Source organism: Lissotriton helveticus, chromosome 5_1 (genome assembly GCF_964261635.1).
Source record: "Lissotriton helveticus chromosome 5_1, aLisHel1.1, whole genome shotgun sequence".
NCBI classification, from domain to species: domain Eukaryota; kingdom Metazoa; phylum Chordata; class Amphibia; order Caudata; family Salamandridae; genus Lissotriton; species Lissotriton helveticus.
This window is the reverse complement of record NC_136065.1, coordinates 1,994,396,075-1,994,420,921: the sequence shown is the minus strand read 5'-3', so window position 1 is coordinate 1,994,420,921 and position 24,847 is coordinate 1,994,396,075. Positions and strand designations below refer to the sequence as shown.

The 24,847-nt window shown below is 43.0% G+C and overlaps 1 pseudogene across 1 annotated transcript in view; it reads right to left on the bottom strand.

Moving 5' to 3' along the window:
- The window catches only part of LOC144753938 (E3 ubiquitin-protein ligase TRIM39-like), a 318,213-nt pseudogene that overhangs the window by 270,642 nt on the left and 22,724 nt on the right, over positions 1-24,847 (bottom strand). The window contains exons 2-4 of the transcript XR_013594603.1: positions 24,137-24,232; positions 17,675-17,905; positions 736-758 (exon numbers count right to left, since the gene is read on the bottom strand). The product of XR_013594603.1 is annotated as an E3 ubiquitin-protein ligase TRIM39-like (transcript). The remainder of the gene's footprint in view (positions 1-735; positions 759-17,674; positions 17,906-24,136; positions 24,233-24,847) is intronic.

Below are 24,847 nucleotides of genomic sequence, written 5' to 3'. Positions count from 1 at the left end.
AAAGCAGGCGGATCGAACAACGCGAGACACCTAAGGAATGAGAGACTTTTCAGAGCAATCGATCGAACTGGGACCACTATTGTGGGATACAATAAGGAGTAAAGTACCTCCGAGTACAAAGGATCAGACACGGAGCGCACCTAGACTGAAAAATAAATGACGTGATTTCCCAAAGGGAAGTACTTGACTGGATACCTAAACTATCAAATAAAGAAGCTGTAGATGAGATGAAGCTCTAAGATTAGAATGTGACAAGGACCATATACAGTGAGGAAAACAAATGTTCAGTTGTACCGTATAACCCAAATATGTTAATGGTTTAAATACTATTATTTACTGTCATACAAGTAAATAATGTATACATGCTCTGTAAGTAAAACTATAAATAATTAGTAAATTTAAAAAAGGGACTAATAACAAATAAAACGGTTTTTAGTATAGCACATTATACCACAATGTTACCGCTTCTACATGCTGTAAAAAATACAACAGCAACACACACATTAACAGTATTCCATTTACCAGTGTCAGAAGGATGGAGGCTAGAGTCCGCATAGCCTGTGACCTTAAGAATACATTGTTCAGAAGCAACCATTCAACACAGTCAGCCACACTGTTCCAATATACATCAAAATACTGCTTTGTACACATGTAAGAGTGTAGTGTGATAAAAGTAACTATGATGTCTCCTAAATACTGTTTTGTGTGACGTGCTAATAATGAAGAGAATCGTACCTGCTCAACACGGTCTTTACATCCTGGGGAGAGAAACATGAAGAGATTAAGATAAAAAAATAAAAAAAAGTTGATATTTATATTTAGAAACATTCTTCACAAACTCAGTAATCTATATAAATAAAAATGTAACTGTTCGTTTGTTCAAAATCGCAAATCTCCGAAAGTTCTTCACCGATTGCTTTGAAATTTTGACAACGTTGGATTTGCATACGCGTTTGTTTTTATATACACAATGTTGGATTCGAATACGCGCGTGTCGTACACGCGCGTGTTTTTAATCAAAAGCCCGAACAGACACATAAAAATGTCAATGTTCGTTTACCCAAAATCTTAAATCTCCGAAAGTTATTCACCGATTGCTTTGAAATTTTGACACAACGGGGGATTCGATTAAGCGCATGTTTATATTTACACGACGTTGGATTCGTGTGTCCAATACGCGCATGTTTTTAATCGAAAGGCCGATCAGACCCGAACGATTTGCTTGCTGCGCAACAACTACAAGGGACGCATACAGACAATAGTCACAAAAACATATTGTATACCGACAAGCATTGTGAAATTAAACATATTAGAAACGTGCGCTTACTCTTTTCGTTCTTTTCCATTTAACCAGACTGAGCCACCGAAACGCGTGGCCAGGTACAGCTAGTTACAAATAACTATATACAAATCTAAAAAAAAATATGTTAATAATGAACACGCACATTTTCTACTGACATCGGCAGATAAAGCATCAAGCACAGATTTACTTCATTAACCCATGAATGCATTAGAAGGACTCTAGACCCATACTAAAATACACTATTATAACAAAAGAGATACATGGTCCTGCCAGAAGATAAGATTAGTTTCGATAAAGACACCTCTTTCTCTGGACACAAGAGCAGACCTGGGTAATGGCCATAAATGCATGAGATATCTAAATCCTTCAGTGCCGCTTCATGTGGCCCTACATGGAAAACTACAACAGATATGGTGAGTGCCTTCATGGTAATCAGTTGTAGAATCTTAGACGGGCCTACCGCCACACTACACGATCTATAGTTGATACCGCAGTGGTCAGTATCCCTTAAATGCCACTTTAGACATGAAAGTAACCCATACAGGTCAACTGCGATAATCTCTATGTACATAAAGCCAATAACCCCTCAGTAGGTTACCATGAAAGAACACCAGGGAAGATGGCACACAGAGCAATAACCACCAGGTCACAGAAGAAACAGATAATAATAATAATAATAATAATAATAATAATAATAATAATAATAATATTGTTAATAATAATAATATTATTAATAATAATAATAAAATATAACAAGGTGTGATGGAACACTTCTAATTCTCAGGTACAACCCTGATAGGTGTGCACTCTTAGAGAACACACACCTGTTGTGTAAGATTAAGAACACAAATTCTGGATTGTGAGGAAAAAGCAGGAGTGACTGTCTAGTCTCTCAGTTCTAGGCCTCTGGCTACTCTCAGTGACGTGTGAAGTTGTACTTGTCCTATATTCTCTCCGCTTCGATGTACTCTCCATCTTTGCTGTTCTGCTTCCTCCTCTGAGCCCCCGCACCTAAATGGTGTTGCTGTAGAGTTCCTATGTTGTCATAGTGACTGCTTGCCCAAGATCACAAAAGCTGTATGAGCTGCCCCCTCCGCTGCAGGCCAGACACCCCTCTCCTCCTCTCTCCAGTCAACAACCTCACATAGCTGGCAGTGGCCTAAACTCTTTTGACCCAAGCACTGTCTCACTACTCTAAGAACTTTACCTTGAATGTTTTATTTTCTTCAGATCCTATGCATTGTGTATCCTTGAATTCGTTATGCTAAGCTACAGCTTGCCTGTTATCCATTCCATGCTTAACACAGTTCCATTAGGGTGAATTATGTCCAAGAAATTAGATTTAAAAAATAAAAACCACACAGCTTCAAATTTGTTTTTCTATGGTGAAACAATAACGAAATGTCAAAACTAATCTAAACCAAACATCTTCTGACCCTCAAACCTCAGGGCTTGCAGATGAATGGATGCAGATTAGAGCAGGAACCAACCATATCATGTACCCTGGACCCTGGTTATGGTGAAAAAGCTGCCAGCTATCATTTTGTTGTTGAATTAAACCTTGGTTGATGACTATGGTCAGGATGATTGCACTGCTTTGTACACAGGATGGTAAAGTTTACTTCTGAGCATGTATTTTTAGAGCACTATTTCAGCTAGATGTTATGTTACCATAGACTAGTGTCTCTGTCTTCAGCTTCTAACTTCATTCTACACAACCTGGCAATGCTGGTGTCTAGGAAGAAATAGGAATCCCTCAACAGCTCATACCGCTCCTTAAATTGTTAAACGTTTTAGCTAGACCCATTTTTAACAGCCTCTGTAAAAGGTTTTCAGACCCTGTTCAGGGTTGGTCGCAGGGAAAACAGAGGATTGATTCTGGTTCCCAACGTGGTGGTTCAGTTCATTTGCATCATTTAAACAAGCATTTACAATGCAATGGTTTCGCCTTTGGAAAAGTTAGAGCTATTGGCATTGTATATGACAAAATTTGTATTTATGTGTTGTTTTTGAAAACAGAGAAATAAATGGCAGTGTCATTTACATTGCCATTAGCTTAATCTCTGCAGTCACTCTGCAGTCCCTAGCAATCCATAGCACTCCCTAGTCACTCTGCACTCCCTAGTCACTCTGCACTCCCTAGCACTTTCTTCTTTTTTCTCAAGCCCTCCAAAAGAATGCATGTGTTTTCAAGCTGTCTCCCTAGTGTGCTTCTCTTCCCCTGTCATGGTCGATGTTGCTCTTTCAATCCCAATTGCTTCTCTCCCTCATCCTTTTGTGATGCACTCACAATTGTGCTCTTCTCCTCCCTTGTTGCTTTTCAGCCGTGTGCTTCTCTCCCCATCTCGCTGTTCCTCTCTCTCTCTCTCGCATGTTTGCTTTCCTCCTTCCCTTACCCATGCCCTCCCTGTTTCAACTCGGATTGCAAAATAAAAGTATTGAAAAAATGTTCCGGAGTCATTTTGTAGGTGTGCAAATGCATGGTGCACCTACATTCAAAATGACGGAGCAGTCATAGGAATTTTATTATTAATATTCTTTAGCTATGCTGCACAGCATCTTGGATGCTGTAGAGCCGGGCTAAAAGCCATTGGCAATAACAAATAAGTCACAAAATGCAAGACCTGTTGGCTTTGCCATTAAATCGGTAATACCGAGCACAAATCTGGGGTGGATGGGATACTTAACGCATGGTCTTGGGAAACTTGAGGGCTTTGCGGAAAACCGTGGGACAGCGAGCAGATGCGAGCAGTAAAGTGTGTATGAACTTTGGGAGGGGGGAGGGGCAACTATTCAGAGACCATCTCCACATTCTGAAGTGAAGCCCTCACAAATAAAGGAACATTTTTTTCAAATTCATGGGGTAGAAAGAGGTTTAAGTCTCGCCCTATGAAACGTAAGCACTTTGCCCGACCCGTATGGACTCCTTAAACCAGACATTTCTCTATAAATTAAAGCTTTTTGCTTGCCAGAATTTGTTGGCACACATACAAAAACAAAACACACGTTTCAGAATGCAAACGTTGATATCTACAACATAAACGTTTTGATGGTGGGGCTACTGGGTAAACAGGGTGCCACCTTCTTGACTTGTTAAAGATGTCATGCATTTATTCCACATGCGCGGAAACAACTGCAAGATGAGACATTTCTTCCTGTTGTACAAAAGGAAATTACAGCCATGCCTGCTGTCAAGGATAACAAATGACTTAACTGGGAATGAGGTGACAAATGGGATGGCCAGGGGAAAGGACCTCGAAGCTGTCCGAGTCGCAGTTTCACTTCTTAGACATACAGCTGTTATTCTTACAGAAACTACGCAACAACTTTCAGAATGGCAATGACACATCCAAGATAAAAAATCATCTACTCCTGGTTTCCAAGAAGAAGAAGAAACACGAAACAGAGAGGTTAAGCTGAGAAAACAGAAAGTGGGACCAAAAAACATGCTTTCAGTATCAAAACAATGTGTTAGTGACTGAAATTTCACTGGAGTATAACTCGAGACAGCCACACCCTTCCCAGCTCGCCCACACTCTACTGCACACAGAGAAAGAGGGGCTGGATAAGCATTCTCCCTGGAATCACAGCTTCCAATGCATCGCTTATGAGACCACCCTGGTGGTAATAAAGTGGACTCAACAAGGGGGCAACACCTGCAACCAATACTCCGAGCAGCTCTACACAGACGTACACAAAACCCAACACAGTCCCGAGAAAGGTAACTCGAAGCCCTCAGCCCACGGCGGCTAAAAACCACCCCGCTGCCTGGTGTGGGGTCAAATGCTTCCCAGCAGCTCGAACTGGGGTTCTAAAATGACAATGGTCCTTTTGAGTTGCAAATGAGATGCAGATTGCTCGGTTACAGTTCTTTATACGATTGAAATGTGGAGATGTGCTAGGCTCGTGAAACCCTTGCCTTGGAGGGACCCAGGCACGATGCCCACCCAACATAGGGAACAAGAGCACATGTTCATACTGCACACCAGATTGGGGCGGGGGGTCCCTGCTTTCTCCCTTCTTGGCCGAAGATCGAAAATCTGTTCTTGCAAGAGTTTTGCTCCATTACCCCGTCCCAAAGCAACCAACCCTGCCCTGGACAGACAAAAGATGTCTATCTACTTCCATGTTTGAGATCCACCTTGTGTGAAAGGAGGCGTGCACCTGGGGGGAAAAGATGGCAGATAACCTGCGGGTGTGAGGTGAAGTACTCTGACTGTCGGGAATGCAGCGGTTAAGAAAAGGAAGCGTTAAGGCTGCGAGCAGGGAAACGACGACTAAGTTCAAATGCCTTAGGCAGTGAAAATACAATCTCGGTGTGAACAGGCTTCATTTCATGTCCCTGGCTGTGACAAGAAGTGTCCCCGGCTCCGAGAGACTCACCAGCACTACGGCGAAGCATTCCTCCAGCTCGGCGGGGTCAGGCATGGCCAACTTCAGGGGCATGCTGTGGGCTCTGAAGTCCGTCTGGGTGGAGTCCATGCTCCCTGCATTCCCCATAGTGCCGGAGGGCCCTGTGCAGAGCAGAGCGAGGATTCACTCCACCTTCCCGTGTCACACACACCAAAAAATGCAAAACCAGCAATGTCCTGACGGCCGATTTTGATGCTGTGGAGACTCTGGTGTTCCGCGGCGTTTGTGCGGCTGGCACAGCATGAGTTTAGATGCAGTTTGAAATAAACACATTTCCCCCATTATCCGGAGTTTTACATAGTGCGAACTACACCCGAAGGTATCAGCGGGAGGGGGGGCGGGGACGGGCACACGGACAGCGGGAGGGGGGGCAGGAACGGGCACACGGACAGCGGGAGGGGGGCGGGAACAGACAGCGGGACATCGCGCAACCCACCCCTGCAAAGGACACTTCCGAAATGGTGGAAAACAAAGCTGTAAAAAAAATAATAATAAACACCGCCCACCGCCGCATGACGATCGCAAGGGGGCGGGGTGAGTAAAAATGGCCGGAACGCCCACGAATCTGCTCCGGCCATGACGGACAGATCTCTGTTCCAATGGCTAGCCTCCATTTATGGAGCAAGCCAATGGAACAGAGGGGCGGGACATGAGTACACATCTCTAGACATAAGATTTCGCCCTGCGCGAAAGTCTGCTTGCGCAGCTTTCGGCGAGGCGAAACCTACAAACCATGCAAGACTTACTGTTCTCTTCAGACAGCAATGCTACCCCAGATGACGACAGTGCCCATCTGTGTAACGGGGCAGAGTGGAGATATTAAGTCTCCTTATTCCCCTTTCCTTGAGTCTACCTCTTTAAAAAAAACACAATATGTAAACATTTTCTTATGCCAGAACATACTACTGATCCACTTAATAATATACAGTTACACGAGTCGACATGGCATACTGTGCCACGCCTACAACCCACAGCCCTGGCGTAGATCAGTCACACCTCTAGCTGGGTACAGTGTCGAAGTTCGATTCTTAGACCTGGTAAGTGCAGTGCTTCTATTAGGAGAATATGGGGCTGGGAGTTTGTCATTACGAACTCCAAAGCACCAATAATGGCTACCCTGAAAACTGAGGTGTCAAACTTCTCAGCACATTTCTTTTTTTTATTTATTTTTTTAAGCGCAAGGCTACCCGAAGGCATCCCTGCGCTGATAGCGGGAAATAGTAGAGTGGCCAACAGACTAAGAGAATAGCCAGGTTTTTAACAATTTACGGAAGGCAAGATTTATTTTATTTTATTTTATTTATTTATTTATAGAGTTTTGTATAGCGCGGACAAGACCCGTGGGTATCAGAGCGCTTAACAAAGAAAGAATTACAGGTAGACATTATAGTAGCAGTAATAACAAAAACATAGTTATGAGGTAGAAGGCAATATACTGTATGGACGTGATTAGATATATAATTCCTAATGTCTGTGCAATTAGCATTAGGTGACGAACAAGGCTTAGCTTGTGTCATGGTAACAATCCAAGCTCGGTGAGGTAGGGTTATAAGGCATTCCAGTGCATATCAAGGATAATAAGGATAAATAAATAGGGTGAGGTAGCGGTTATATAGATTATGTCTGTGAGATAGAGTTATAAGTTCACAAGTATATGAGGTAGCAGTAACGTGTCTAGCCTCGGCTTGACCATGGAAAACAGTCAGTTATCAGATATAGATCTTCCAATTTTATGAATAGGACAACCCTCTGGTAGCGTAGATGATCATCACAGTAATCCGTTGGATTCTCTATGTAGGGTATTTACTCATCAAGTGAGTCTTCAGTTCTCGTTTGAATGTTACTGTATTTTGAATCTTCCTGATGTTTGGAGGGAGTGAGTTCCAGATTCTGGGGGCAGCTCCGGAGAATGCTCTGTTGTAGGTCTTTATCTTGTGGAAAAAGGCTGGTCGCAATAGTAACTCTTTTGCGCTTCTAGTTGGTCTGTTACCTCCTGATAGCTTAAGTTTCTTGGTTAGGTATCTAGGCATGTTGTAGTGAACCGCTTTATGTGTAATACAGGCCATCTTCATTTGAATTCTGGCCTCGTAAGGTAGCCAGTTTAGTGCTTTCAGGTGAGGAGATATGTGATCGAATTTCTTCGTTCCCGTAATGAGTCTAGCCGCTGCGTTGAGGCAGGCTTTTAGTGGTGCTGTGGATGTTTTCGGTAGGCCAGCTAATGTGGTGCAGCCGTATTCGATCCTCGAGATAACTAGTGATTGGATAGCCAGTTTTAGATCCATCACTGAGATAAAGGGTTTCAGTTTTCTTAAATAATTCAAGTGGAAGCGGGCGCTCTTGGCCATTGAGTTAATATGTTCTTTCATGTCGAGGTTTTCATCTAGTGTGATTCCTAGTGATTTAGCCGAGTTAACTAGGGTCGGGGTGCAATTTAGCGCCGTCACCAGTTTAGTCCATTCCTTAACTTCAGATTGGCTCCTTGTCGGTGAGATTAGCAGGAATTCTGTTTTCTGGGCGTTTAGTTTCAGATGGTTCATTGTTAACCATTGCAAGGCTCTCTTTAGTGTCTTGTTTATTCGGTCAATGTCCTCAAGGGAGGCGATCTTCATGTATATTTGTGTGTCATCTGCATACATATGATAGGATATCTGTGATTTTTGAAGGATCTCTGTGAGAGGTTCTACATACAAGTTGAATAGATCAGGGGATAACGTTGAGCCTTGTGGGACCCCGATTGTATTGGGGCTCGGGGAAGAGATTGCTTGGTTAACCTGGAATTGCTGAGTCCTGTTCTGTAGGAAAGAATTGAACCATTTCAGCACGTTTCCGGACAAGCCCATCCCGTCTTGTAGCCTGGTCATTAGTACTTCGTGCTTTATTGTGTCGAATGCTGATGACAGGTCTAGAAGGATCAGTAGGCATGTTTGATTTCGGTCTAGGGCTTGTAGGGCGTCATCGACAATATGCAGAATCGCAGTTTCAGTACTGTGCCCTGTTCTGAAACCTGATTGGCAATCATCTAATAGCGAGAACTTAGCGATGTGTTGGCTTAGTTGGCCCTGCACGCATTTCTCAATGAGTTTGGCCAGTAGAGGGATGTTAGTCACTGGTCGATAGTTATTTGGGTCTGTTGCATCAGCTGTCGGTTTTTTGATGATGGGCACTACCTGCCCTGTTTTTAGGCAGTCAGGGAGGATCCCTTGTGCAAGTGAGGCATTTATTATCTCAGTCCAGATTGGAACTAGAGTGTGGCTGATTTCTCTTACACACTTTCCCGGTAGAGGGTCTTGATAGTGGTTGTTTGGTCTAAGTTCCGCCAGCGTTTTGGCGATCTTTTCCTGGTCGTATAATTCAAATGTGTCCCAGTTTGCCTTGTTTTTTGTTGTTTGGAGACCCTCTGTTGACGCGTTGGCCTCATTTATAGGTGGAGGAAGGGTCATAAGGTTAGCTGCTGCATTTGTGAGTTCAACTTCTAGCATTTTTGATTTTTCCGTGAAAAATGAGGAGAATTCCTCGCAGCTTATGGGAGTTTGTGTGTTCTCTTGAACCGTTTTGGCTAGTTTATTTGACTGTTGTTTTAAGATCTCGAATAGTTTTCGTGGTCTGTTTCTGGCATTGTCCAGTTCAGCTCTGATAAATTCTTTTTTGGAGTTGATTATCTTTTTGTTGTATTCTTTTCTTGTTTTTCTGAGGGCTTTCAGCTCAGGGGAGGAGGGATGTTGTCTCCATTTCCTTTCGGCCATTCTCAGTTTGCGCCTGTCCTCGTTCAGTGACTCATTAAACCAAGGATTTTTTGGCTTCTCTGAGACTTTTTTCAGCTTTTGGGGCATGGTGTCATTGACGATATTACCGATCGAGGTTATGTAGTGATCCGTCAGCTCATTGACATTTTGCTTATTGTTGGGTGGCTTCAGGTCTTTCTCACACCTTTCAACCAGTAGTTCAATATTAGCCTCTTTTGTGTCTCGGGTCAGTTTCTTGAGCTTGCGTGGTTGCACGGTCTTTCCCTTTTTCATTGTAGGTATCGCGAATGTTATGATGTGATGGTCAGACCAATCACATGGGTCTATAGCGATGATTGATGTCTCTGTATTTCTTGAAATAATCCAGTCTAAGGTCGCTCCTTGTGTGTGAGTGGGTTGGTTGCATGCTTGTGTAAGTTTTAGCTCACTGAGGAAGTCTTTAAGCGAGTTAACCAGTTTGTCATTGCCGTCGTCCCAGTGGAGGTTAAAGTCGCCTAGGAATATGTTATTGGCATCCGAGTTAGAGTTGGTTGTTATGATCTCTATCAGTTGCTCTGTGAACTTTGCATTCTCTCCTGGTGGGTGGTAGAATGCATGCAAGTTGCAACTTTGATTATTTGGTGTTCTCACATTAATACCAAGGTATTCACAGGATTCTAGGGGGTCAGATTGGAATTGGCAGACCTCAATCTCTGAACGGTGAATGCAAGCTATGCCTCCTCCCACATTCCTAGGTCTGTCTAACCTGACGATGTTATATTGTGGTGGTATTAAGAGATCCATGGTAGGCGATGAGGATTCATTGAGCCATGTTTCGGTGAGGATGGCCAGGTCAATTTCCTTGTTAATGATGAGGGCAGCTATGTCTGATGCATGTTTAGTTGCTGAACGACAGTTAAGTAGTAGGCACTTCAGGGGTTTCTGTGATTTAACGAGTTTTGCATTATCAGATTCGGCTGCTGTTAGCTGAATATGTTGTAGGTTTTGGTGAATTGCTTTCCTGTCATTCTTTCTGGACGTTCTATTAGAGTCAATAGGTACTGTTTTGATATTCTCCTCCCTACCAAGGGCAGTTTGTTCATAAGATCGGAGTAAGGCCAGAGCTTCTTCATTTGACAAGGGCTTGGTCCTGTTAGGTCTGTTGGGTCTGAGTACCAAATTCTGGATGTGTGAGACCTTGGTGTGCGTACTTATCGCCATCTCCCAGATTTTTCCAATTGTCTGTGATATTTTCATCGAGTTTTGTGCCAGGTTTCCTACGAGTTTCTGGAGCTCCTTGACTTCTTTCTGTGTTCGGGGTGATTTCCTATGTGAGATAGATCTGGCTGGATGGGTATTGCAATTTGCTCTACTCCGTGAATGATCTGTTCTCATAGCCACAAATCTTTTCTTGGTATCCTTAGTTTGGTTGAGATTTCTGGCTCTATTAGAGGTGTCCCCATTACTTCCTATGTTATGGGATGTAAGGGGTGTTTTTGTGAATAGGGCTCTATGGGACTCAAGTCTCGCATTCGAGGGAGGATGGGGAAGGTCGATATCATCTACCTTGTTTATTCCGTTAACTTCATGAAGGGACTCGTTTGGAGCTGGGGTGCACTCTTCAGGCGCGGTGGAGTTGTGCGTTAGTGGCAACTGCACTTTCCTTGGTGCCTGGTTATTCTCTTTGATTCCAAGGTTATTAGATATCGCTATCCTTTCTATCTCATTATCTAGTGATACCATCGTGTTTTCGGTTAAATCTCCAGTGTTAGAGGTTTGGTTGTTCTGGCCGTCCGTTTGACTGGTGTCTCTAGTGTTGGAGTCGTTGTTTTCAAGTGTGACAACTAGTGGTATCATGTTTTGTTGGTAGTTTGTTCCTTCTATGTATTTCTTTAAGTTTTGGAAAGTTGTCTCAAATTTCTCGAGTTCTCTGTTGGTTGCTTGTATCAGCACTATTCCCGTTTTATACATGGTAATGCATAATTCTGTCTTACTTCTTTTAGTTAATGAAGTCGTTATTTTTGTGCCATATGGTATGTTTTTTATAGTTTTAGTGAACAGCATTTTTGTAAGGGCGTTGCGCCATTTAGCTGTTTTGTCTGTGTAGAATATAAGGTCATTCATCTTGATGCCTTTAACTCTATCAAAGTATGGGTCAGAGAACAGCATGTCCGGGTTTTTTCTCAAGGTATTGTGTTTGAATTTTTTGGCAGCATTTTTGGATAAGGTTGAAGGGTATTCTATGCTTTTTGCATTGGACTCTGTCGATCCTAGGTTTCTTCCGTCCATGATGGTTGGGTTCTTTTCGTGAACAAAGAGGAAGGGAATTCCAAATCTTGGAAGCCTTGTAAGAGAACATACACCCCCCACTTCTGGCTTTCCTAATCCTAGGAACAGTGGCAAGGTGCATGTCGTCTGAACAAAGGCGTCTGTTGGCACAGTAGGGACAAATGATAGAATGATTTCGGTAGATATACTGAAAACCATTTTTAAGAACATCAAGTCCGGCTCCCCCAGGGATCCGATTCAGATTAAAATAATTAAACAACTGGACGATCGCTCCCTGGAAATCATCGTAGATATGCTTAACTCCTCGTTTGAACTTTCTACAGTTCCGACCCTCTGGAAACATGCCATGATAACGCCATTGCTGAAAAAGCCCACAGCAAATCCGGAAAGTCTAGCCAACTAGAGACCCATATCCCTGCTCCCTGCCTTCTCCAAATGCTTGGAGAGACACGTCCACTCGGTCCTATCCACCTTTGCCGAAGAAAACTCGCTTTTGCACCCTCACAATCGGGTTTTCGGGCTGGCTTCTCGACAGAAACCACCCTTCTTGGAGTTACCGAACACATCCGGAATCTCCTCGATAAAGGTCAGACGGTCGCGCTCGTACTTTTAGATCTGAGCGCGGCCTTTGACACCATATCCCACGAAACTCTCATCAAGGCGTTATATAGAAATGGTGTCCGTGGAAAAGCGCTTGACTGGATTCGATCCTTCCTGGCGGAACGGACCTTCCAAATAACATCCTCACTGGCCTGTTCCGACACCTTCACTGCCCCTCACGGCGTGCCACAGGGATCTATTCTGAGTCCCCTGTTTTTTAATCTTTACCTCAGACCCCTTAGCAGAAAAATCTGGACTTACCCTCATGACCTACGCCGACGATTCCCAAATTATATTCTCCCTATCTGAATCCTGTCCGGCATCCCCATCTCTCCTCAAATCAGGGCTCCAAAACATACTTAATTGGATGACAAGAAACCAATTAAAGCTCAATGGAGACAAGACAGAGATTCTTCTCTTAGGAAAACGTCAAGATCTTTGGAATCCTTCACACTGGCCAAATCAGATGGGTAATTTTCCTACTCCAGTGACTCAAGTTCGTAATCTGGGAGTCATCTTGGATAGCTCTCTCTCCATGAGCCAACAGGCCAACAAAGTTGTCGGCCTATGCCTTACCATCATCAAATGGCTGAGGAAAGTCATATGGATGCTGCCCTCTTCCACTCAAAAGACCGTAGTTAATGCCCTCATAACATCGCGGCTTGACTACGGCAACATTCTGTACCTTGGCTCAAACAAAGCGGTAGTCAGTCGACTACAACTTGCCCAGCACGCTGCAGTCCGACTTCTGTGCAGAATCCCTAAAAATTCCGGAGTCTCGAGCTACCGTCGGGAACTCCACTGCTCAGGGTAGAAAGCAGAATCCGTTTTAAAGCCCTGAGCTATTTGTTTAGAATTAAAGCAGGTACTGCACCCAAATACCTTCTAGCTCTGGCTCACCCTTATACTCCCAAGCGTAATCTTCGCTCGCAATCAGCTGCCAACTTCTGTGTACCAAAATTTAAATTGGCAAGAATGGGAGGCAGATCTTTGGCCCACCTTGGACCATCCCTCTGGAACGCACTCCCTCCCTTCATTCGGAAGGAGGAAAACCATGTCAGGTTCAGAAGGCACGTCAAGACCTGGCTATTCTAACAATAACAAGAATAGCCAGTAAATTCTCCTGTCATCTTTATGCTGTGTCTCGGCACCGGGAAACCCTTTTTGGGTAGCTGTAGCGCCTTACAAATGTAAAAAATAAAATAAAAAAATAAATGATTAATGGCCAGACCCTTTCCAGCTAACGACTTGTGAGCAATACACAGCGCCTTGAAATTGACTCTGTCCCTAACAGGGAGCCTTGGAGAGATTTCAAAGCAGGTTTTGCGGATTGGTATTTCAGAATATCCAGGAGAATTCTGGCTGCCAAATTCTGTACCGTCTGAAGTTTGGAAAGGGTTGCGCATGGGGCCCCTAAATAAAGGGCATTCCAGTAATCCAGACATGACCGAATAAGAGCCTGAACCATGAGTTTCCTAGCCTGAAAAGGGAGGAGGGGGAGGACTTTCGGGAACAACCTCAGGATACCATAGCCTGAGTACACTCTACAAAAACTGCAGCGAATTCAAAATTGTGCAGCTCGCACATTGCTTGGAACTCCTCGTTGAACCTCAATAAAACCTGGCATAAGAGCTCTGCACTGGCTCCCCATCAGGGAGAGAGTCAAGTTTAAATCTATGTGCATCGCCCACCAAGCTTATTGGAAATACGGTCCAGAAATCAATCATTCTTTGATATCACCCTACCAACCCAATAAAGCTCTCCGTTCATCACATGCTTTTTTGGCTCAAGTCCCTAGGATTCAGAGAGCGAGGGCTGGAGGTCGATCCTTTGCCTATAATGCCCCTAAATTATGGAACGCTCTTCCTCTTCATCTTAGAACTAATTCTAACCTGTCAAGCTTCCGTAAACAGCTCAAGACTTTTCTCTTTAATTAGTTAGATTATCCCCTGTTCTTTTTTTTCTCTGAAGGTACTGTTCTAGTTTCAGCGCCTGGACGCCTCAGGGCAGATGTGAGCGCTTAATAAAATTGTTTTTCATTTCATTTCATTTCAGGATACCATAGCACAAGGCCGCCACGTTACGTGCCTGGGTCTTGAAAGTCAGGTCTTGGTCTAGCCAGATAGATACATGTTTCTGGACCTCTGGGTCAAGAGCCAGCTGCCATCTGGTGCCTGAAAGAGTGCACATCCTGGGACGAGGTGCCAAGCCTCCTCCCCCAGGATGTGCAGGGCTCACGAAGGGGAAGCTTCAAAGGCTTGCCACCTTTGTGAGCTTCCCTAGGCCAATTGCTGCTTTCAGCAACTGGTCCCCACTGGTTCTGACACCCACTTTGGGCGGGAGAACCGGCAGGAAAAACAAGTGAGGAAGAGAGGTGCGACCACCTCTGCCAACTCCACCAGTCAGGTGGGGGCGGCGAGGTGAAGCACAACTCTCAGTCCACGCCATCTTGCAGAAGGGGGACTCAGCCAACCAGGGACAGGCAAAGGCCCCGCAGGGAAGGGACCCATTGGTCCCTGCCTTTTACCTACCTGTACCACCCCTAAATCTAGTATTTAGGGGCACCCTTGAACCTTGTTTCCTCAGACAAGAACCTGCCACAAGAAATGAAGAAGAAGAAGGACCGAACAGCCGAACCGAAGCTAAGAAAACTCAATGGGGGCACTCCTATGGGGACTGTTCTCTGGTAAGTGCAGAGACAGACTTCTGACCCTTAATGGGCCAGATGCTAGGTATTATGAGCTCATGAAGAGAAATCTGATTGAGGGGTTTGGACTCACAACTGAGGAGTATAGAATTCGATTCAGGGGGGCTCAGAAAACCCAGAGTCAGCCCTGGGTGGAATTTGTAGACTACTCATTTAAGGCACTAGATTGCTATTTGACTGGAAGCAGTGCAAGATTAGGATGGTCTTTATAATTGGTTTATAAAAGAACACATATTAAGTAATTGCATTGATGAAAAGTTGCATCAGTATCTAGTAGACCTAGGTACAATTTCTCCCCAAGAATTGGGAAAGAAGGCGGACCACTGGGTCAAGACCAGGGTAACTAGGACGTTGACTGGGGTATGGTGTCACAAATGCCAAAAGGCAGGACACCACACCAAGGACCCTAGCTGTCCTAAAAAGATTAAAGACCCTAGTGTAGCTCCAGGGGTTGCCAGTGTAGCTTTAGAGAGTGATTCCTCAAATGAGGAATCCCTCATAGCCTTCAACTGGTAAATGGGCCTAAAAGGTGAGTTGGATATTCCAGCAGGGAGTAGACACTTCCACCATCTACTGGTGAATGGAATCCCCCTGAGAGCTACATGTGCCAGTCACACTGTGGTGCATGACAGGTTGGTTCTCTCAACCCAATATGTCCCAGGGGAAACAAAAAGAGTAAGGACTATTGTGTCACTGTTAGGCCTGTGGCTGTATTGCTCCTAGAAATAGTTGGGTCCCTTAGATGGAGCAAGGTAGTAGTTAGTAAAGACCTCCCCCTTGATTGTCTCCTTGGGAATGACCACCCAGAGGTTGGTCTGAACCAAAGAGAGGTACAGGTCCAATGCCAGACCTAACCCAAGAAACCTGTGTGGGGGGGGGGGGGGGTGCTCACCCTGCAGTTAGGGCAGTTAAGCCCCAAAAGAAAAAGAATAGGTGGGCAACTGTTAGCCACAGTTCCAGTTCACCGGGGAGGACTCTTCTACCTGGGTACTCTTTGTAGCCTCACCCCGAGCTTACTTCTAACCAACATACAATATATAGTTGGCATTGGGTTAGAGGAGGGGCTTGTGTAGGAAAGTGGGTTTCTGTTGCAGTAACCGCCCCCCCACACACTTTTTGCCAGACTACTGATGCATTTTGACTTGATGTGCCATGGGTCCCTGCCAATCAGGTTCCCAGGGCCTGTGTTCTTTCCTCAAAATTAACCCAATTGACATCTCTAGCACAGGTCAGCCCCTGGTAAATGGTACCACAGGTACTCGGGGCACTGACACGAGGGAAGATCTCTAAGGGCTGCAGCACTTTTTGTACCACCCTTAGAGGCCCTGTACCTTTACACACACACACTGCCTTTACAGGCTGTCTTGTCTTGGTGCAGAACAAAGTGAAGAGGCGACATGGCACACTGCGTGCCATGCATACAACCCATTGCCCTGGCATAGACCAGTCTGGATTGGCTGCTTTAGTCTCTAGGCAGAGTCTCCATAGAACACGGCAGAGCCTGTGACTGGGAGCATGTCCAGGAGCATGGGGGGCACATTGACCAATCACTGCATGGCTTTATTGTGAATCTGTGCAGTAATTGGTCATTGCTGCCCTCAGTAAGTTCAGCCCCGCTCTCTCTACTCCGGGTGCTCGCCGTCCCCTCCGTGCATGCCAATTGCACACACAGAAGGGAGTGAGAGAGAGTAAGGAGCACTCAAGCTCCGTCTGACCTCATTGCCCTGGGAGGCCTCTACTTACTTCACTCAGTCAGATTATCATGTGCAGACCAGGCCAGTGCAAGCCCTGCTGCAGGCAATGTATGTGAGCTGCCGTCAAACCTGAGTGCAGAGTCAGTTAGCCTCTGGAAAAATGAACGACAGTGAGTGAGTATTGACTAGACTACTAGCTGCGCCAAGCCTGCGCTAGTGCACAGCGCTGCATTATGCATATATTGTTGCATGACAGCGTGTGACTGACTGTGCACTGAATCTTGTAGCCCGTGACCGTACGGTGGCCAGAACACAGCAGCTGACTTTGGAGTCTCTCTCGCGTCTCCAAACTAAAGTCAGCAGTTCTGCTCCGGCCATTATTACGGCCATGATGACTGTACTGTGTCACATCACATGATGAATGATGAGGCCCTGGGCCTTCATGATTGGTCAACGCTGAGACCCGAACCTGGTTCACTTCACCGACCTGAAGGCCGGGAACCAGGCATGATGCCGATACCGAACCTGGTTCCCGGTCTTCAGGTCACCATGGTCAGCACAGCAGCTCAATAACTGACCTCTCGTCTCCAAACTTAAGTCAGCAGTTCTGCTCTGTGTAGCAAAACAGTCATAGCCGTAATAATGGCCAGCAGCTTTGGCCATTATTACGGCCATGACTGTGCAGCGTCACGACACATGATAAATGTTGAGGCCCTGGTGTAGTTGATAAAACAAAAATCACCGGAGAGGACTCTTCTACCTGGGTACTCTTTGTAGCCTCACTCCGAGCTTACTTCTAACCAACATACAATATATAGTTGGCATTGGGTTCAGAGAGGTGTTGCATCAGATATGGCTCCAATCACATCCAGTTCAAAAGGTTGATACTTTTTGACACTAAGGAAGGTTTGGTGCTCTGGTCTATAGAATTATAACCTTTTCTTACCTTCAATAACTCCACATCCTGCTGCTCACACTTTGAGTCGATCTCTGCGATCAGGCTCCTGAGGACAGATTGCTTTTCTTCATATTTGGACACTTTCTCCTTGATGTTCTGCAGACTCTTCTTCTCGTCCTCCTCTAAGTTGCTGAGGTGATGACATTTCTCTTTCTCCAAAAACTTCTGCAGTTTCTCAAACTCATTTTGGATTTGGTCTCTTTGGCTCTTGAACTGGGACTGTAACATAAAAATAGATACCTTACTCATATTTATTTTCAATGGACTTTGCGGCAGACCTATTATGATGCTTGTTTTCTTATTAACCACTCGGTGATTGAGGACCATCATATATGTCATTCCAGAGAAAAGGGCATCCAGCTGTAGAGCAGAAAGTAGACCAGGTATTTTTTCTCCTAACATGGACATTCCTACAATACTATTGTTATGTCTTTGTGGAAGAAGCGTGGTGTTTCGTTGTCTGAGTAGAGAATGGAATGACTGTATTTTAAGCTTTAATAGAAATCCTTATGCATACATTTTCATTTTTCCACAGCTCTGACTCTGTTTTGAGCTGCACTTTGGCAAGACGGGGATCAGATATTGATCCTAGGGTGCGGTAGGTTGTCTGGGGGACAGGTTCTGATGAGGGGAAGATTATGCAGATATGTAGGAGATGCATTGGGTCAGTATTCTCGAACGAGTAGCTCGAGAGCTAGTGGTAGCTCTCAAACTACCTGTTAGTGTCTCTTCTGTGTGCTGCTCGGCCTACTGAATTAGAATGTTTTTTTGGGTTGAAATAATATATGTATAACAAAATTGAGAGTGCATTTGCGATGAAAATCTGTATATTTTCAGAACTCGTAAGCTGATGTCTGGAGAAAAACAGCTGTATTTACAAAATATATTTAAAGCTGATATTTGAGTCATAAATCATGGGGTTTGAGAAGACTCATTACTAATACCATTACTTTGATTCCAGGGGCTTTTCAGATATGGCTGTTATGTATTACCCATGTAAAGGTATTTCAAATTGACAAAGCCTTTTTTATGTTACATTAGTTAATCCTGCCTGACCTGGTCACTAATACAATACTACTAATATTAGTGGATCAGAGTGATTTTTATTAAATACTAGCTTACCCGTCGCACGTTGCTGAAGAAAGGAAATTCAAGTAAACTTGTTATGATAACATTCAATTTACATTGTGTCATTTTTATTGAAACTTATTTATTTTAATATGGAAAACATTTCAAAGTGTTGTCGTAATTTTATTTATTTATTCATGTGCTTGTGGATAAACTATATTTTTTGTTTTTCTGTCTGGTGCGTACACGAATAAATCAGAAGGTTTTCCGACGCGTGAGCTGGCCACATACAGTTGTCCATGTGAGAAGCATGGATTTTCCAAATCTAGTCCACACACTTGCAGCGATTGTCCTTGTGCTTTTTTGATGGTCATTGCAAAAGCGAGTCGCACTCGAAACTGTAAACGTTTGAATTCAAATGGCATATCTGTTGGGATCATTGGAATACATGGCAACAGTACATCTTCCCCCTTGAATTTCCCATTCAAAATTGTAGCTTCGATGACATTGTTCATCATCTTTTTCACTGAAAGTCTTGTACCGTTGCAAAGTCGTGGTTGCAAATTCAGTATTAGAAAGATTATGAGGGCACTGGGGGGGCGGATCTTTAAAAAAAATATATATGCCAGAAACCTTCGCGGGAGAGTACTCAACAACTTCCCAAAAGTGTAATGGAGATCGGATGAATGGTGTAGTAATGCATAAAGGACAAACAGACAGACAGACATACATTCGTTTATATATATATATATTATATATATATATATATATATATATATATATATATATATATATATATATATAGATTAGTAGCTCATATTATAGAAAAGGTTAAAGGCCCCTGCATGGAGCCTTAAACCTACCATCCACTTCTCAAGACAGTTTAAGAGCTGTGGAAACAGGTCTAGAGGTAGCAAACATATATGCGGACACATATGCATTATGTCTAATTTATGGAGGCAGTTTTGGGGAGGCCTAAGTGCAATGGAAGAGAAGCTGTAGGTCTCATAGTGTGAAAACCGCAACTACACTGGTCTAGAGATCCTCTTAAGAGAGCATTTTTAATTAACAAATCTAGGAATCTTTGACAAGATTAAAAATATATATGCCTAAGACCATTTGAATGCTAGTCATGGAGCGAGATGCAGAGTAAGATTTTATTCTGACTCGCAAAGTTAAACTTCCATAACAACATAACCGTATTAATGAGTTTGTTATGAAATGTATTAATCAACCCAGTTTAAAATGCATATACACGACACAAGGGGTTAACATATGTGCTTTATGTTGCAACTGCAAGTACGTGAAAAATAATAAACTAACTTTGTCTATTGTCTTTGTTAGTATTAATGCAGCTGTTTAATTAATGGTATGTGCTTATTTGTGTGTGCTTATGTTATGTCCTTATTGTGACAAAAGCTCGTGAAGAATCCTGCGGCCTATAAGAAGAAGGTAGATATGAAATGCAGCTTTGTGTGCTCTGCTAGGTAACATAAATTAATTGGTTAATAATTAGAAAAGGGGGTGGGTAACAGAATGAATCTTAATTCTCTAATTAATTAATGTTTTGTGTTTGTTTAAATGACAGTTTTGAAAAGGAGGCCTAAGGCTTGTTTAGTCGGTGTTTGGAATCCTGTTGTGAAGAGCCATGCACAAAAGAAGTGTTTTTCCACATTGACGTTTGTCAAAGAAACAAATAAATAAACTGTGCAAGACGTGCTCTGAGAATGACAAAACCAAGGACAGGATGCGGCAAAGTCTGCCAAGTTAAGGAAGTAACGGGCTGTTACTTGCAGAATGTTGCGTTTCTGAGGAAGCCAAAAGTCATGTATTTTGTTGAACAATAGAGTCAAAGAAGAGGCTCAACTTTGGTATGGAAACGTGACGAGCTGACATGGACTGACATCAGTCAGCCAATGGGAACACTGAATGGCAAAGTATTCTTTTTAGTGAAGATTAGTTAGTTAGAAAGGTATAAAACCTAGCCCCTTGGGCAGAAGGGCACTTCTCGCTTTCCGATTCCTGAAGGGCGTGACGGGCTGACGGACATTTGGTGCACGTAAGGATAGCAGTCTTTAATGACTTTTCTTTTAGGTGGAGTGAGCTTTAGACAGGGAAATCAAACTTAGGAGATGGAAACTGTTAATTTACTTTAATTCATGCAAATTGATACGCTTTGATAACGTAAGTAGAATATGCCTTTTTCCTCAATAAAATGCTGCTATTTGCTAATAAAATAAAGATTTAATCGAAAATGCTCTTTCTTTGAATAATAAAGTTAATAAATAAGATTTTGAATCGACAAGCTGGTCTTGTTTATTCATGGTCTTGTTACCATTAGTTGATCCATTTGCCTTAGTGACTTAATTAAATTGATAAATGTTTAAAAACCATGGTAAGAAACATTATACTGCAGTTGTAAATAAATGTGTAAATAGTTAGTGTATAGAATTGATTAATTAGGTCACATGATTCAGTCGCTCAAAAATTGTCTCGTTGGTTTATGGGCCTTGGTAAGTGATTCTTGATTTATGGTGAGTATTGTGGAGATAGGTAGCGTTGGTGAGACAGTTTTTCATTAGGAGCGCTGGATCAATTACTTGGTAGCAGAGTTACGGTTACTATGGTAACGGACATGCTACATGGTAGTTACATAGGATTGATAACTAAAACATGGTAAGTTTGTCCAGTTGTTATATGTAGTCGAAAGGTTTATTCCAGCAGTGTGAAAATTCCTGGCTTGCCGGCAAACAGTGTAACTAACAGGTGAAGTTGCACAGTGAATTTGTTCTATTTCAAAATAGTGGTATTGTCATACATCACTAGTGTTGTGGACGTACAGCACAAGTTTAGGGATTTTAGGTGTGCAAGGTAGAATGTATAGTGAGGATTGTCTATGAAATCGTAGCTTTCGAGTATAGGGACAACTGTCCTGTTTTAAAACTCACTGTGAAAAGAGTAGTAGAATTTATCTAAGCTTGTGTGAAGGGTAAGGAAGTGTCGTCTATTCTTACTGGCTAGTGAGGGTCTATGTGGGTTAAAGTCCTACCAAGATTCATGTATGTATGTTTAGGGTTTTCTTCCGTTTGAATGTGCGTAAATGATTTTGTAATTACGTTCGAGTAATACTTTGAATTGTCACTTTATGTGCATTCAGAGGGAAACAAGTTTGTTTTTACCTGTTAGAAGGTAGAGTAGACTTACTTTATCAACAATTGAATATTCTGTGAGAATAGCGTCGTCTATTCCACGCAAAAGAATACTTGAATGACTGAAAAAGCTATCACTTTATTTTAGCGAAACAGACAAGTGGTTTGTTTTTTCTGTAGTTACTAACTGAATTCCATTGAAAAGTATTGTAAAAAATGGCGCTGTGAAAATATTTTGTGAAGGAGGGGTGAGTTTACGGAGTAGAATCTCTCTGTCCAAAGCTGCAGCGGCAGTGTACGTCACTAGTGTTTCACTGTGATTGGCTAGCATACGTCACAGTATTCGCGCACTGATTGGCTCATGTGACTAGACAAGCTTGCAGCTGATTGGCTTATCCAGAAAAGCAGCAATTCTATTGGTTCAGCAAAATAGTGACGTAGCTTAACCAGGTCTCTTTTCAGTGGTCTACTATCAACACGGACACTCTCACACATCACAGACAGTGAAAAGATGTACACTAAAGAGACCCTTATTGGGAGACCTGCTAGGCATTGCAGTATTCCCCCTAGTGTGATACAGAACCCTGTGATGAAGCATGCCACCGAGATGGGTCAGGGTTCATATTCCTGAATATACATGTATGAGCAAGAACAGGGTGGAAATCAGTGCTTAATATGAGCTGAGTGTTTCCGGTGATCAGCAGAGGCAATTCATCCTCAACACTAGCACTAATGATAGTCCATCACATGGTAGCACTTTCTGTCTAATTTTGAGATGCACCTATAAACAGTGGTTAATATTTCTATATGCATTACTGCCACTCATGCCATTCTTATCGCTTTGGGTGGCTTGGAATAGTCTGAATTGTCCAACTTGCAGGCGTGCGATGGCTAGTAGTTATGCTGGTAGTGTCATCTGGCAGTGATTGCATGGACAATGGATGGCGCACGCTGCAGTGGGCTCCTGAGACTGGCCCTGGCGCTTACCACCCCAAACCCCTATTCTAGCACCAATCGGGGTTAAAGAATTGCCATTTTTTAGTTACTTATTTCTTTATTGAGTTCCATTCAAGCAAAACTGAGTTCCTTCTAAACACATCTTCTACGTCAACATACATTATGTTGAATATACATTATGGGATAGCACAACTTACTATGTGAAGAATGCGAAGTATGACATTCCTTCGTGTTTCTTTTTCTTTGTCTTTTTACTGAACAGGTAGTATTTGACCACTTCCGAATCGGGTGAACTACAGCCTGATTCACTGAGATTGTGACAAAACACGGCCGCTTCTCCCCCCTGACCCATCTGGGCAAACCATAGGGCTGAAACATGTCGACCTTTTTTATGGACACTTTAGTGTGGTAGACTAATAAAAGGTCTTACAATGCACAACACTGCTCTTTTAAACTATCTCAAACCTAGACCTATTAAAATATAATCTAGGTATACGAGTTATTAACGCCACCTTTATAATTTACTTCACTAGAGCATTTGCACTTTTTTTGTTGATCACTACTGCAATAACCAGTGGTTCACCTCCGGATGGAGGAAGCATATGATAAAAAAGAAACCCAATGATGATGCCATCATGTTTTTAAAACAGGGCGTAGAACCAAGATATAAAGCCTTACGACTTGTGTTCGTGAATTAAGGTTTTTTTATCGATAACCTACACAAATGTTGCAAACCCTGGTTACTAAGGTCAAGTGATCCATTCTCTTTTGATATTTAGTACTTTTTCCATTTACAACCATACATACATCAATGAGAATGAACTGGTTAAAATCTTTTAGCCTAAACTAGACTACAGTTTCGTTTTATGCACACCCTTATTTAAATTGTCAGTGTGGCACCTTGTGAGTGAGTTGTTTCTAGTTGGCTTGTGCAAAGGTGCTATTGCATGTGGACCGCAGCATAAAGGGAACAGAGGTGTGCTGGTTAGATGGCTGGCACAGGTCAGGCCTCTGAGTCCTGACAGGGCCAGACAAGCCATGCACAGCACAGTGAGGGTGATAACCTACAAGGGGCAGGCAGGCAAGTGGTGGTGTGGGTAGAAAGAAGACAACATCAAGGAGATTTATGGTTAACGCTAAGCCTCCATATCTCAACAAGCAGAGTTAGAACGATATGTCGTAGGTGATGGTTTGGTCATGCTGGAAACTAGTAAAGTAAGGCAATATTTGAGGCCTTCTCTCTAAACTACCAGTAGATCATTTGCTGTTGCCTTACCTCCAACTCGTTTCCTTTAATTTCTTCTTTGCGTTGCAGTCCGAGGATATCCTCCAGCTTTTTCTTCAAATAGTCAAGATAACTTTGAAACTTTTTCTAAAAGAAGAAAGTCTATATTTGAAAAACCATTAAGATATTGTTATACAATAACACAACACAATATACAACTATCCTTCAGAGATTGAGATATCTAGTCTACATTGTATTTTAATAAATTAGTTGTACGCTGTGACTGACCACAGAAAACTGCCAAGGTCCACGAAGGCCCATGAAGATCGCCATGGCAAATTATTTGGGAAAAACATCTCTGGGAAGAAACAAGGGCACCAACCCCAATGGTATGCTACCTGGACCTCAACTCTGAGGGCAAGCTACTAGAGACAGGAATATGTGTTAGGGCAGGACTGGCATGTTCTCAACTGAGAATAGAATAGAATATATATTTTGCACAATTAATTAAAATCATTGCAATTCATACAAAAACAAGTTAAAAGCACTTTCCGAGTTCTATTAAAAAGAGGAATTCATGATAACAAATGGGGTTATAGCTGGCAAGGCAGAGATTCATGGCAGTCGTCTACTGGTAACGTGGAACTGATCTCAGACATGTATTTTACAAAACAGGTGGCCATCTGAGGTGAGTCGCCCTTCATACACTCCTCTAGAGCTTCTTGACATGTTGGTACGTTCAGGAACCGCCAAATTGAACGC